General features: G+C 33.0%; 1 long non-coding RNA gene across 2 annotated transcripts; it reads left to right on the top strand.

The window, feature by feature from the left end:
- The first annotated feature begins 3,899 nt into the window (after positions 1 to 3,899).
- Positions 3,900 to 12,260, top strand: LOC106774640. 2 transcript variants are annotated; one of them, XR_001376778.2, is made up of 6 exons: positions 3,900 to 4,336; positions 4,919 to 5,006; positions 5,242 to 5,337; positions 6,306 to 6,370; positions 10,937 to 11,044; positions 11,178 to 12,260. It is a non-coding gene; the product is annotated as an uncharacterized LOC106774640 (long non-coding RNA). The 2 variants fall into 2 exon arrangements; XR_001376777.2 differs by having other exon boundaries at positions 3,902 to 4,336; positions 10,937 to 12,260.
- Positions 12,261 to 12,495: the final 235 nt, after the last annotated feature.

The following is a 12,495-nucleotide window of genomic DNA, read 5'->3' as shown; positions in this document are numbered from 1 at the left end:
TATCACCCACTATAAGATCATCCACGATAAGATTACCCATTATAAGATCGCCCACGATAAAATCCCCTACTATATGATCACCCATGATAAAATCAATCATTCTAAGATAACTCATGATAAGATTACCCACGATAAAATCACCCATTATGAGATCACTCACAATAAATACCCCCATTATAAAATAACGCACAATAAATCACCCACTATAAGATCATCCACGATAAGATCACCCACGATAAAATCACCTATGAAAAAATCACCTATGATAAAATCACCCACTATATGATCACCCACGATAAGATTACCCACGATAAAATCATCCACAATAAAATTCCTTACTATATGATTACCCACGATAAAATCACTCACTTTAAGATCATCCACGATAAGATTACTTACAATAAAATCAACCACCATAAAATCACCCAGATAAAATCACAAAGATAAGATCACCTACGATAAAATCACCCACTATAAGAGCATCCACGATAAGATTACCCACGATAAAATGACCCACTATAAGATCACTCACGATAAAATCACCCACTATAAGATCACCCACAATAAGATTACCCACNTCACCCACAATAAGATTACCCACCATAAGATTACCCACAATAAAATAACCCACAATAAGTTCACCCACGATAAAATCACCCACTATAAGATCACCTACGATAAGATGACCCACGATAAAATTACCCTCGATAAGATCACCCTCAATAAGATTACCCACAATAAAATCACCCATGATAAGATCACCCACTATAAGATCACCCTAATAAGATTACCCACGATAAAATTACCCAAGATAAGATCACCCACGATAGAATCACACACTATAAGATCACCCACAATAAGATTACCCACGATAAAATCACTCAGTATAAGATCACCCACGATAAGATTACCCACAATAAAATCACCCAAGTTAAGTTCTCCCATGATAAAATCAGCCACCATAAGATCATCCACGATAAGGTTACCCACGATAAAATCACTCACGATAAGATCACCCACAATAAAATCACCCACGATAAAATCACCCACTATAAAATCACCCACTATAAGATCACCCACAATGGTCCAAATAAGTCTTTTTTTTTCTTGGACTATCGTCCTTAAACCCTTATACTACTTGCTTGCAAATGAGGCAAATACCCCTTTAACTTTCTGCCAATTAAAATTGCCCCAACGGTCCATATGTACCAATTTCCAGTACAGGGTTTATATTTCCCCAACGGGTTCTACAAACCCTACAGGGTTTATATTTCCCCAACGCGTTTTACAAACGCAACAGGGTTCATATTTCCCCAACAGGTTCTATAAACCCAACATGGTTCATATTTCCCTAACGGGTTCTACAAACCCTAAACCCCTAAAAACCCTAAACCCCTAAAACCTTAAACCCTAAACCATAAACCCTACCCTAAACCCTAACCCTAAACCTTAAACCCTTAACCATAAACCCAAAACCCTAAACCCAAAAGACACATTACCTTCATCTTGTTTAAGGTGGTCATGATAAACTTTTTCAGAAGAAATGTTTCATTGATTCAATCATGATAATTAGCAGAAAGGCAAAGCCTTTATATGTAAGGATAAAGAAAATCATCCATGTGTAACAAACTAAACACTTGTCATAACAATCTGTGCAAAACTGTTCAGGGAAGAAAAGGACAAAAAAAAACATTACAAAATGTAATAAACATGAACACTTTAGCACCACCAGAGGTTCAACTCGCATGAACCGGGTTTAAACGAGCCAGATTTAAATCTGACCCGCATAAAAAAATTCTTTTTTTTCAAACCCAACCCGGCCTGAACCCGTGGTGAGCCGGGTTGGCTCGCGGGTTGTGACCTATTTTGATGGCTCTAAAATATATCATGCTATGTTCTTTGTTAGTTGTGTAATTGTTCCTTACATTGCGATGGTGTATTAAGCTTGAACTTGTTTATTGTTGGTTGGTATTATGAGCACGTAGCATGTCAGGAGAGTTGCAGTTTTGGCTCTAAGCACATTTGCACACAATAAGCCAAATCTCATCAAGGGGCTTCTTCCTGATTTGTTGCTCTTCTATACGATCAAATAATCGTTAAGGTAACCTGAATTGTGATACACTCTGTTCCATGTGTTTTTGTTGAGTATATACATATTACCTGAATTTATATATTGTTCTGTTGTATTGATAGATATGGGTGATGCGTCTGGATATTTTGTAAGCCATGGTGAAAAGTAATATGATAATTTTCTTGTTGAGGGCATTGAGAAATTGGTAAATGATATTTCCTGAATGTTTTTTGTAATTATTTCACGTTCACGGGTCACTTGGACCAGATTTGGAACAATATAAAATTTGATCCTATGGATTTTTATTGGTTTATAGTCATTATATTTTTAGGGATTTTTAGGATTTTAGGTATTTAGGTTTTAGGGTTTATAATTTAGGGTTTAGGGTTTAGGGTTTAGCGTTTATCATTCAACTAAATTATGCAAATTAGAAATTTCAAGACACCTGCAACTTAAAAACAATGCAATTAGTTTCTCTTCCAGGAAGTTTTATCTACCCATATGAACAACGCAAACACAATTAGGATACATAATTAGAATCACTCATTAATAAAAACTCTTATACAAGACTCAAACATTACATTTGAATCAAGACAATCCAAATGCATAAAAAAAATCAAACTAAAAAGTAGACATAATTAAAAAGTTTATCGTAAAATTTTTAATATTCAAACAAAAAAATAAACAACTAAAAAATTTAGAAAAAAAATTATTGAAAAAATGTTTAAAAATATAATATGATTTTAAAATAATAAAACTCATCTATATATATTTTATTTATATTTTAAATGGTTATTATTGAAATAATTGAATTTTTATGTGATATTATTAATTTTAAAACGTGATTTTTTAAATAATTATATTGTGACGTTAAAAAGTATAATCATCTCATAATTAAAAAGACTTATCATTAAAACACTATTTCCTCCCAACAACTACCAATTAAATCAAATAAATACACAGAATTAAATCTCAATATAACAAGTTATGAGATCCTTAATTCAAATATTCAATCTAAAACTATATATACAGTATGATTTTTGTTAATAAATTAATGAGTTAAATATGTTTTTAGTCCCTATACTTTAAGGCGATTTTGGTTTTAGTTCATTTTCAAACTATAATACAATTTAGTCCTTCAACTTTAGAAAACTCTGATTTTAGTCCTTTTTATCAAATTTTTTTAACTTTATTTGTTGTAATAAAGTTAAAAAAATTTGATAAAAAGGACTAAAATCAGAGTTTTCTAAAGTTGAAGGACTAAATTGTATTATAGTTTGAAAATGGACTAAAACCAAAATCGCCTGACTAAAAACATATTTAACCCTAAATTAATTTTCATGACTAATGAATTTATTTTAATATTTTAAAAAACATGACGATGTGTCGTGATTTGATTTACGATTATACATATACTCTCAATATATTGATCTAAAATAACATTAAATTACGAGTTTATACGATTAATGAAACACTGATCACATATTAACCATATATATTTCTTTTGTCGACGTAAAAATGTCTTTATAAAGACACTATCTTCTTCTGGAATAAAGTATCGCGGAAATCTTGAGTACGAGTAAAAAAAAATATAGTTTAAAGTTTATATTAGAAAATATTATAATTATAAATAATTTATTATCCAATAAAAACGTAATAGCATATAATTAGATCGTAGCAACTGAAATAATTTTATGAAAAACATTAATGTTTTAATTTACCATTATTGTAGCAACTGAAATAATTTCATGAAAAAACATTCATGTTTTAATTTAATATTAAAATGACATTATTCGAAAATGCAAGAGTAGGCATTATTCCGAAGTCAGAAAACTCAAAACTTACAACACAAAACGCAAAATGCAATGTGCTTTTAAATTAATTTGACATCCTTCCAAACGCGTGCTTTTAAATTAATTTGACATCCTTCCAAACGCACACAAACCCTTCTTCTCTGTCTTGTTTTCTTTGAGTGCATGGCAATTTGGGGGGTTTTCTTTGGAATTAGGACATACATTTTCGCTGAGTTGATCCTTGAAACAGCGGAGAAGATGTAATCCCATCGAGACTGTCTTTCGCATTTGATAAACAAGTGGTAACTGTAACTGTAAGAGTGTGAGTGAGGATTGGGTTTTGGCATGAAGGGTGCTTTGGATCGGACGAAGGCCTGCCGCCCTCTCTTTCCGAGGCCGCACTCTTGGCCCAAATTGATGCCGCCTTCGCTGACCGCTACAACTGGTTCTCTTTCCGTCCTGACAAAATCAGGTGACATTAATTTATAGCCCTCCATTCTCATTCGGCTTCGGTTTTTCTTCATATATATTTCATTGCGTGCTGCTTTTTATTACAGTAGTCAATTGACCATGCCTAGCCTTGGATAGGTTAGGCTAGGCTGAGTATGGTTTTGCCTACCGGATTCTATATAATTGTTATAATAGCAGAAACTGTGTATTAACTTTGTCTTTTCTACTGGGAATATCATTTAACTGCTAGTTATTATTATGATTATAACTGAACATCTGTAATGCGATTTGGGCGTAGATGTTTACAATTTAGATACTATGTTCAATAATATGTCAAGAAAACTGATCCCCTTTATAATTTTCTATTTATAAGAATAAATTGATACGGGTAACCCTATACACAGTGTAATCATATAATCATGATAAGTAACCTAGACACAATATAATGATGATAAATATCCCTAGACATAATATAATCATGATAAATAGGATAAATATCTTAATAATTTGTTATATGCTTTTGATTTTTTTCTTGTCTCTTCATTATTTATTTACATATTTTGCATAATTTTACACTTTTTTTCTCTTTTCCATTGATGTGTAGGTCTTCTTTACCTAATAGAGCATGAAGCTCATACTAAATTGCTGGCTTTGTTATTAAGGATTATCAAGCTTTTGATATCATCTACACCGTATGTTTCTTTGCTTCTCATATTATTCTATTTGTTCAATTAATATATGCAAAGATGTATGAGTGTAAAGTTAAAATATAATTAAAAAATGTAATCCCAGTTTATAGTTTTTATTGGAATTCTAGTTTGTCCAAGACTATCAGGTATAGAACAAGGACTTCTAAATTTGTCACATTGTTTTTCTTCCCCAATAATATGTATACTAATCAGTCGGAGAATGGAATATGTGTTGTAGGTCCCTGTTCGCTCATTAGCGCACTATAATAATCACATCTGCATTCAGTACTTTGCTGCCTCCAAACGGTTGAACGCACAATACTAATATTTTATAGTAAGTGATCATTTTTCTTAAAGTCTTTTAAGATGATAAAATAATAAACATTTTTGTAAATAAATGCAATTAAACATGATATTAGTTTATAGGAAATTTAGTTAATAGGTGGATTTTAAGCATGATATCTTTCAATTAAAAGAAATGAAAAGACAATAGTTTCTTTATGTGATACTTAGGAAGGTTAGGATTATTTATCGTTGAATGAACTCCTGTTCCTTTTGAAGTGCCACTTGAAGTTGTGATGTTGGATAGTGTTGACTGTTGAATAAATTGGCCCTCCATTTAATATCTTTTTGAGTTTTATCATCTTTGGTAAATTCTTACGAGTTTTTGTGCATTTGAAAAGTTCGAAATTTGTGTGGATGTTAGTGGAAGAAAATGATAACTTTTTTTAGTTAGCTTATTCTCCTAGTTTTTCTTTTATTTCTCCCTCCTTCTAGTAATTTCTTCAATAAAAAAAGGTAATGACCTCTGGTTATTTCCCTTCTATTGTTACTGGCAATGTGAGAGTGACTGAGTTCATTATTATCTGACAGGTAAATAATTGATTATAGAATTAAAAGTTTCCCCTTCATTTGCAAAATTGGTGGATAGTAATCGAGTTCATTGTTATGAGGAGTTCATTGTTATCAGGAATTCATTTGTCACTGTTGCCTTATACATTTTTTCACTATAAATACCGTGAATGAGGAACAATTCCAACCTATTATTTATTTAAATACATCTTGTCTTGTAAATGCAACATAGTAATATAGTATTTATTGTTACTACTTAATATCAGAATATTAAAGTAATTAATAAATAGCTTATTACTCTCAATATTAAAACTAAGAAAATTTATTTTAAATATTAAAATATATAATAAATAAGATTAATAATATTAATGTGAACTACTGAATTCTTCTTTAAATACAATTCCCTTTGTATCTTTTTTCAAGAATTTCACCATATCTTCCATTTTGTAGGTAAAACTTCTGCGGAGCTTGAAGCATTGAATAAATCACTTAAGGATTTACTTGATGGAATACAAGTATACACAACAATTCTCTTTATCTCTGAATTAACTTTTTTGTGCTTCTGATATTTATGATGAAGAGATCTGGATCTAGCATAGTGGCAAGAGAGACAATAAGATTTAGGTTTGTTTAGTCTTTTGGGTCAGAAAAAAGAAATTTGTTTAAGGAAAAAACAAATTGTATAAAAGTAGAGGTTGTAGTGCTGTTAAATAAATTCAACTGCTGAATTGAATTGCATACAAAATATTGAATTGTTTAAAAAAACTGAGCTAAATTGTTTCTTTATAAAACTGTGTGAACAAAGATGAACTCTAGCTTGTAAGATTTAAAAATAAGTTTTAAAATGATAATAGTTCAAAAAATTCAGATAGTTCAATAGCAATTCAAAACAGTTTAGTTTAGTCCAATTCACTCAAACTATAATGCAGTTCAATCTATCCAAACAATTATACAGTTCAGATTTATCCAAACACTTTTTAGAATTTAGTTAAGTTTTACAATAGCTCTGTCTAATTTATACATTTTTTCCACCCTTAAGGATAAAGCATTTAATGAGAAACTTACCAAAGAAAACATTTAGAAACTAGTTGCATATAAAATCCATGTGAAGAACACTACAAAGTAAAAAATAACTGTGTTCCAAGCTATGGCTAGAGAACATGATTCTTTGAAAAATTCAGCATTCCTTTCCATCTTAAGAACAGAACAGCAAGAATCTGAGTTTCTTTATTGAAGCCTAAATGTCTAGATTTTATAAGAAGCAAATGCAGATACTTTAGGCAAAATCAAATCTCTCTGGAAATCCCATAAAGCTTGTTCCAAATAAAATTTGCTGCACAATAATGCAGAAGAAAATGAATCCTAGGTCTGAACTGTAACCCTCAATTACCTGACCTCTTGGGGAAATATGTATTTCCAAATAGGTTTGTCCAAACAAAAACTGTTAGTCAGACTGTCATGAACTGAAAATAATTACAAGAGGGAAACAACCTGAAACAATATGATTCCTTGAGTTAGCTTCTAGGGTCCACTTAGACCCCATTTTTTATACTACCCAGATATTATTTAAAAATTCAAAATTTGATATGAAAATTGTCATGTAAGTGAGAGACAAGAGAAATTTAAAGGAGAATAATCCCTGTCTAGTAAATTTTTTTGGACTAAATCGATTACTTGAGGGACTTGCTGTTCCTTGTCCCACTTATTATAGTATAAACCAGACTGCCACAACTTCAACTTTTATACCATAAAGACGGAAACTGATCTTCCTAATAAACTTTTAGCTGTCAATGCCACATTATTGGATCTTAAGTTACAGTGACACCCCATGCCCCTGGGTCTAAAACAAACCTCCCAACTTAGAAATGGTTTATATGAGAGATTAGGGAAGAGCTTGACATCAAGCTGAAGCAAAATGCTTTAAATATAACCGTTCATGATGACTGAACTTCTATTAGTGTAATTAATCTCTAAGTCAAGAAATGACCTCAAAGAATAACCTTATGACTGTTAGAACTTTGGCAGAAGAATCAACCTCTAGTTCCAATAACAGTGTTATCAGCAAATGGAGGTGCTGAAACGCCTTCCAGACCAACCATCAACCTCTTAATCTGTCCATCAGCCTTAGATACCAAGTGGCTAAGAATATAAACCATAATGGTGAAGGTGATCCCATCTTCAGTGTTTCTTCATTCTCTCTCTAACTATTGGGTTCCTCAAGAAACCAAATCTAGGGTAAATTGAAGATAAATTATTGAAGCCTAATGTGTCTTAATTCTCAACCTATCCCCTTGGCAACAATATTTCTGCTTAAGGTGTATAGAAGGCAATAGTTTTATACAAGATGTCTGCAATAAGCAGAAGAGGTAGACAAAGGAGTGGTTCATAACAGGAGCTAGGTGCTACAATCCAAACGCCGATCCACCATTGTTGTCCCGATCTCACCGATAAAATCCACTTCTCTTCACAGATCTATCCTCTTCCACCATTTGCTAGGTTTTCCACCGATTGAAAACTTCTGTTCACCATTTCCACCATCTTTCACCGGTTGTTCTTCCTTTTATTCCTATTAAAAGCCTTTCCACTGATCATTCTTCCTTTCTCACCATTCAATAGTTGTTTTAAACTGATTAATTGGTTCATTTTGTGTTTTTCCCCTTTTCTAGGGTTTCATTGATCAGTTTATGGTTTCTGGTCCAGATTAGGGTTCTAGTGAGTTTGATCTCACTTTTGGTCCGATTAGGATTTCGATATCATTTCCTTCTTCAAGTCTTTGTCATTTCCGTTGTGTCTTCTCGTCGGAGGAGCTTCGAGGAGGTCTAGATTCATGTTCATGTCATGCATCGGTCTTCTTCCTTGGAGCGTCTTCCATCTAGTGGTCATCAGAGCTTCGGTTGCATTCATGCGTCAAAGATAAGTATCACATTCTTTGTTTCTTTTCGTTTTGTCTTGATCTGATTCAGTTTCAGTTTCTGTGTTGATTTGTTGTAATCTGCGTTTGTTTCTCTGTTCTAGTATGACACTGTGCGTTTAACTTCTTTCATCTCCGTGTTGTCAAGTTTAATTTCTATATTGTCTTGTTTTCGTGTGTTTTTTGTGCTTTCTGGTTCATTCGTTCTGTTATTGAGTGTTTTTCTGTGCTTTGAGTCAATGTTTCATCATTTTATTTGGTGCAGTCTTCTTGTTTGAGTCTTTTAATTTCTAAATCCGTTTTCTGTCGTGTTCTAGTCATGTGCACCTCAATATTGGTGTAGTTTTTAATTTGTCTCTAAAATCCTGTGTTTAAACTGTTTTCTATGTATTTTGTATTCATGCGGCAGTGTTATATGGATTAAGGATTGTCAATCAATAAGAAGCTATAAAATGATTAATTGAGTTTGATGACAGTCCACCTAAAACACTCACAGTTTCATTACTTTCTTGTCAGCGTTTTCTGATTGAGTGTTTATGATTACACTGGGTCTGCATCTTTTCTTGTGTGTTACTGCTTGTATAAGTCTAAGCGCATCATATCAGCAATGAATTGCCTAGCAAAGCTTGGGTGCTTATGACAAACAGCAGCAAAATTGTGTTTAATGCAGTTTCACCAAGACTGATTTTTCTTTGAATTGACGTGAGTCAATTTCAGCTTAGTATTAGATCATTACTAAGTGTCTAAGTATTTTAAATCCCTAGAGTCTTTGTTGTTTGGTGTTTTAATTCAGTCCTGCAGAATTATTTTTCGAATTTGGAATCTGTTATTGCACTTGTAGTGTCTAAAAGTTGTTCTATTAAGTCTTAATTGGTTGGTTAAAAAAAAAAGAGGCAAGTTTCTGAAATTCCAAAGCAGCAGTGAAACTGAGAAAAAGCCATTCAAATAAGTAATTTGGACTTAATAGAGCATTAATACATGTATTTGGATATGCTTGTGCTGAATTCGTTGGCTATAAGGTGTATTATGCAGAAAAACGAAAAATGATTACTGCATTAAATCTACCAAATCAATGTTTTTGTGCAAATAGCAGTTCTGTTTTCCCAATTTTGCAGTTCTTTGTTTGGCCATTTATTTGCTTTGTTCATCTACTCTAGAGCACTGTTAGGATTCTGTTTTGAGTGCCAGATGTTCTTAATTACCTTGTTTCTTGCTTGTCTTTGTTGGATATTGTAGTTTTGTCTCCAATGCATGTGAAATCTGATCTGTCATTCTGTAATTGAGCTTTTCCTTACTTTTATGAACTAATCTAGAGTCTCTCTAGAGTAGTTTGATCTGCTGTGCTGCCAATTGCTTTGTTCTGTTCTGTTCTGATTCCTGCACCTTGCTTTACCTAGCTGTTTTTGATTGAGAAGCTCTTTCACTTTGGATTTCTGGAATTTGAAAGAGAGGTTTGTGTGCTTGGTAGCATCTTAGGTGATGGTGGTCTAAAAGACTATCTAGCGTTGAACTGACAAGGGAGAATCTCCCTTTCAAACCTTTCCTTTGTGTGCTTTATGTTTTTAAAAGAGAAGCCTTGAGTGTAGTGAGGTTAGTGAGGCTGATTTTAGCCTAATCTCCTTGGTACATTTGTATGAGAGAATCAGTTTTACTTAACTGTTGCTAACTATTTTGTGATTGATCATTGTGCAGGAAATTGAGTGAGCATGCAACTGTGACGGTTTAAAACTGCCACATGCAAATTTCAGTTGTTGTCCAAATTGATTGATTGAACTATTTGATTTGTCCTGTTTTACTTGTGAAAATTGTTACTGCACATGCTGTTGCATTTATCTTTCATTGAGAAATTCAATTCCAGCAATCTTTCACTCTTTTATTTGATCTAAATGGTCCACTGATTTTGAATTAGTTTACAACTTTGTTTTGAGCAGTTTAGATAAGTCACTTCCCACATTATACATTGCTTGATATTACTGGTTTATCATTATTGCTGTTTGAACTAGATGCAAATACCATTGGATAAACAGTGTTCAGTTGGGGTATAGTAAATTGCTGTCATAGTTCAATGTGCAGAACTTTAAAGTGTTATTGCTAGTGTGTCTTAAACAGTGTGCAATTTGTGTTTGTTGTGATCTATTTGAGAATATATGTTGTTTTCGGTTTGGTACAGTGTAAAGGATGAGCGTGAGTGTGAACCTGTGATACAAACAACAGGCCTTGGCACCTCTTGTGGATGCTCTGAAATTACAAGGAGGTTTGAATTAATGATAAATATCAAGTATGTGCAGCCAAGAAAAAGGGAGTTTCTTTTATATCAAATGCTTTTGATATACTTAAATTGTGTTGTATGGCCTGCAATTGATAGGATTATAATCGTTTGATCTGCTGAATTAGTGGAATTGTTTGTGCAGTATCAGTTGAGACATTATTTGAGAGCAACGAGGATCAATTTCGTGCATCAAGTTTGACAAGACCGAGAAAGGGAAGTTCTAATTGCTTTATCTTTTTGTGCAAACTAGTTTGGTTAAGGGTGTAAGTGACAACAACCTTGTTCATTTGTGTTGCAGGATTGGAACATCAAACTTCATGATGAGATCGAGCTAGTTGAAGGCCACATTTTGATCCAGTGAAGCGTTGCAGCAGTTGACCGTATCAAGAAAGTAGCGTAGCTTTTGTTTTTTATTTTCCTTGTATTTGATTTGTGATGGGCTGGTGTCAGCCTACTGTTACTCTTAGTTTTAGCTTTGGTTTGTAAAAGGTCTTTTAAAAGTCCAAGTGCATTGGAGGAGTTCTTAGTACTCTTTCCAACTCTTGGCAATTTTGATTACTCTTTTTAAATTTGACATAGCTAGACAGGTGAGTGTGTTTTGTTAGCTAAAGTTACAAGCCTCACCATAGGAGTAGAATTTTATATTGTTTGATTGTCTTTGCCTTTTGTGATCACGTTTTAGGGGTCATTAGAGTCTGTTGCTAATTGTTTGTGAGTTGAGTTCTTTGATTTTGAAAGTGATTTTATTTTAAAGGGTAATTAGTAAGTAGCTTAAGACATATCTGGCCAAGGCAAGACTTGGTATTTAAGTAATCTTTCTGGTTTACTTTTCTTACATGAGATTTGTCTCAAGTGGAAGTTTTTTCATCCTTTAGATTAAGAAAATTTTTAAAAACAAAGATGTCTTATTATAGTTCAGATAGGTCTTCTAGGTTAGATAATGTTGATGAAATGTTTAATCTAACATTCTTTGGAAACTGTGCATTAACATACTTAGCTTGGGAAAAACAATTTGATAAAATAGATCCTTGGTTTTATAGTGAGAGTGAATATTATATTCTTAGCATTTATCTTTCTAAGTTAGAAGGGCATGCAAGTGAGTGGTGGGAAGAAAGGCAATTTTATGTTAGGAAAGGTAGAAAGTATTCCATTAGTGATTGGAAGGGTTTAGGGTTTAGGATGTGTTTGTGTAATGTGTGTTTGTGTATGTATGAGTGTGTGTGTATGTGTCTGTGTTTGTGTGTGTATGTGTCTATGTGTCTGTGTGTGTGTGGGGGTATAAGTTTGTATGTGTGTAGTGTGTGTGTGTAATATGTGTTTGTGTGGGTGGGTGTGTGTTTATGTTTGTGTGAGTGCGTGTGTTGGGGTGTGTGTTTGTGCGTATGTGTGTGCAATGTGTGTGCAATGTGTGTTTGTGAGTGTGTGTGTGTGTGCGCGTTTGTGTGGATAATATGTTTGTG

Source organism: Vigna radiata, chromosome 10 (assembly GCF_000741045.1).
Source record: "Vigna radiata var. radiata cultivar VC1973A chromosome 10, Vradiata_ver6, whole genome shotgun sequence".
NCBI classification, from domain to species: Eukaryota; Viridiplantae; Streptophyta; class Magnoliopsida; order Fabales; family Fabaceae; genus Vigna; species Vigna radiata.
This window is presented reverse-complemented; position numbering and strand designations above follow the sequence as displayed.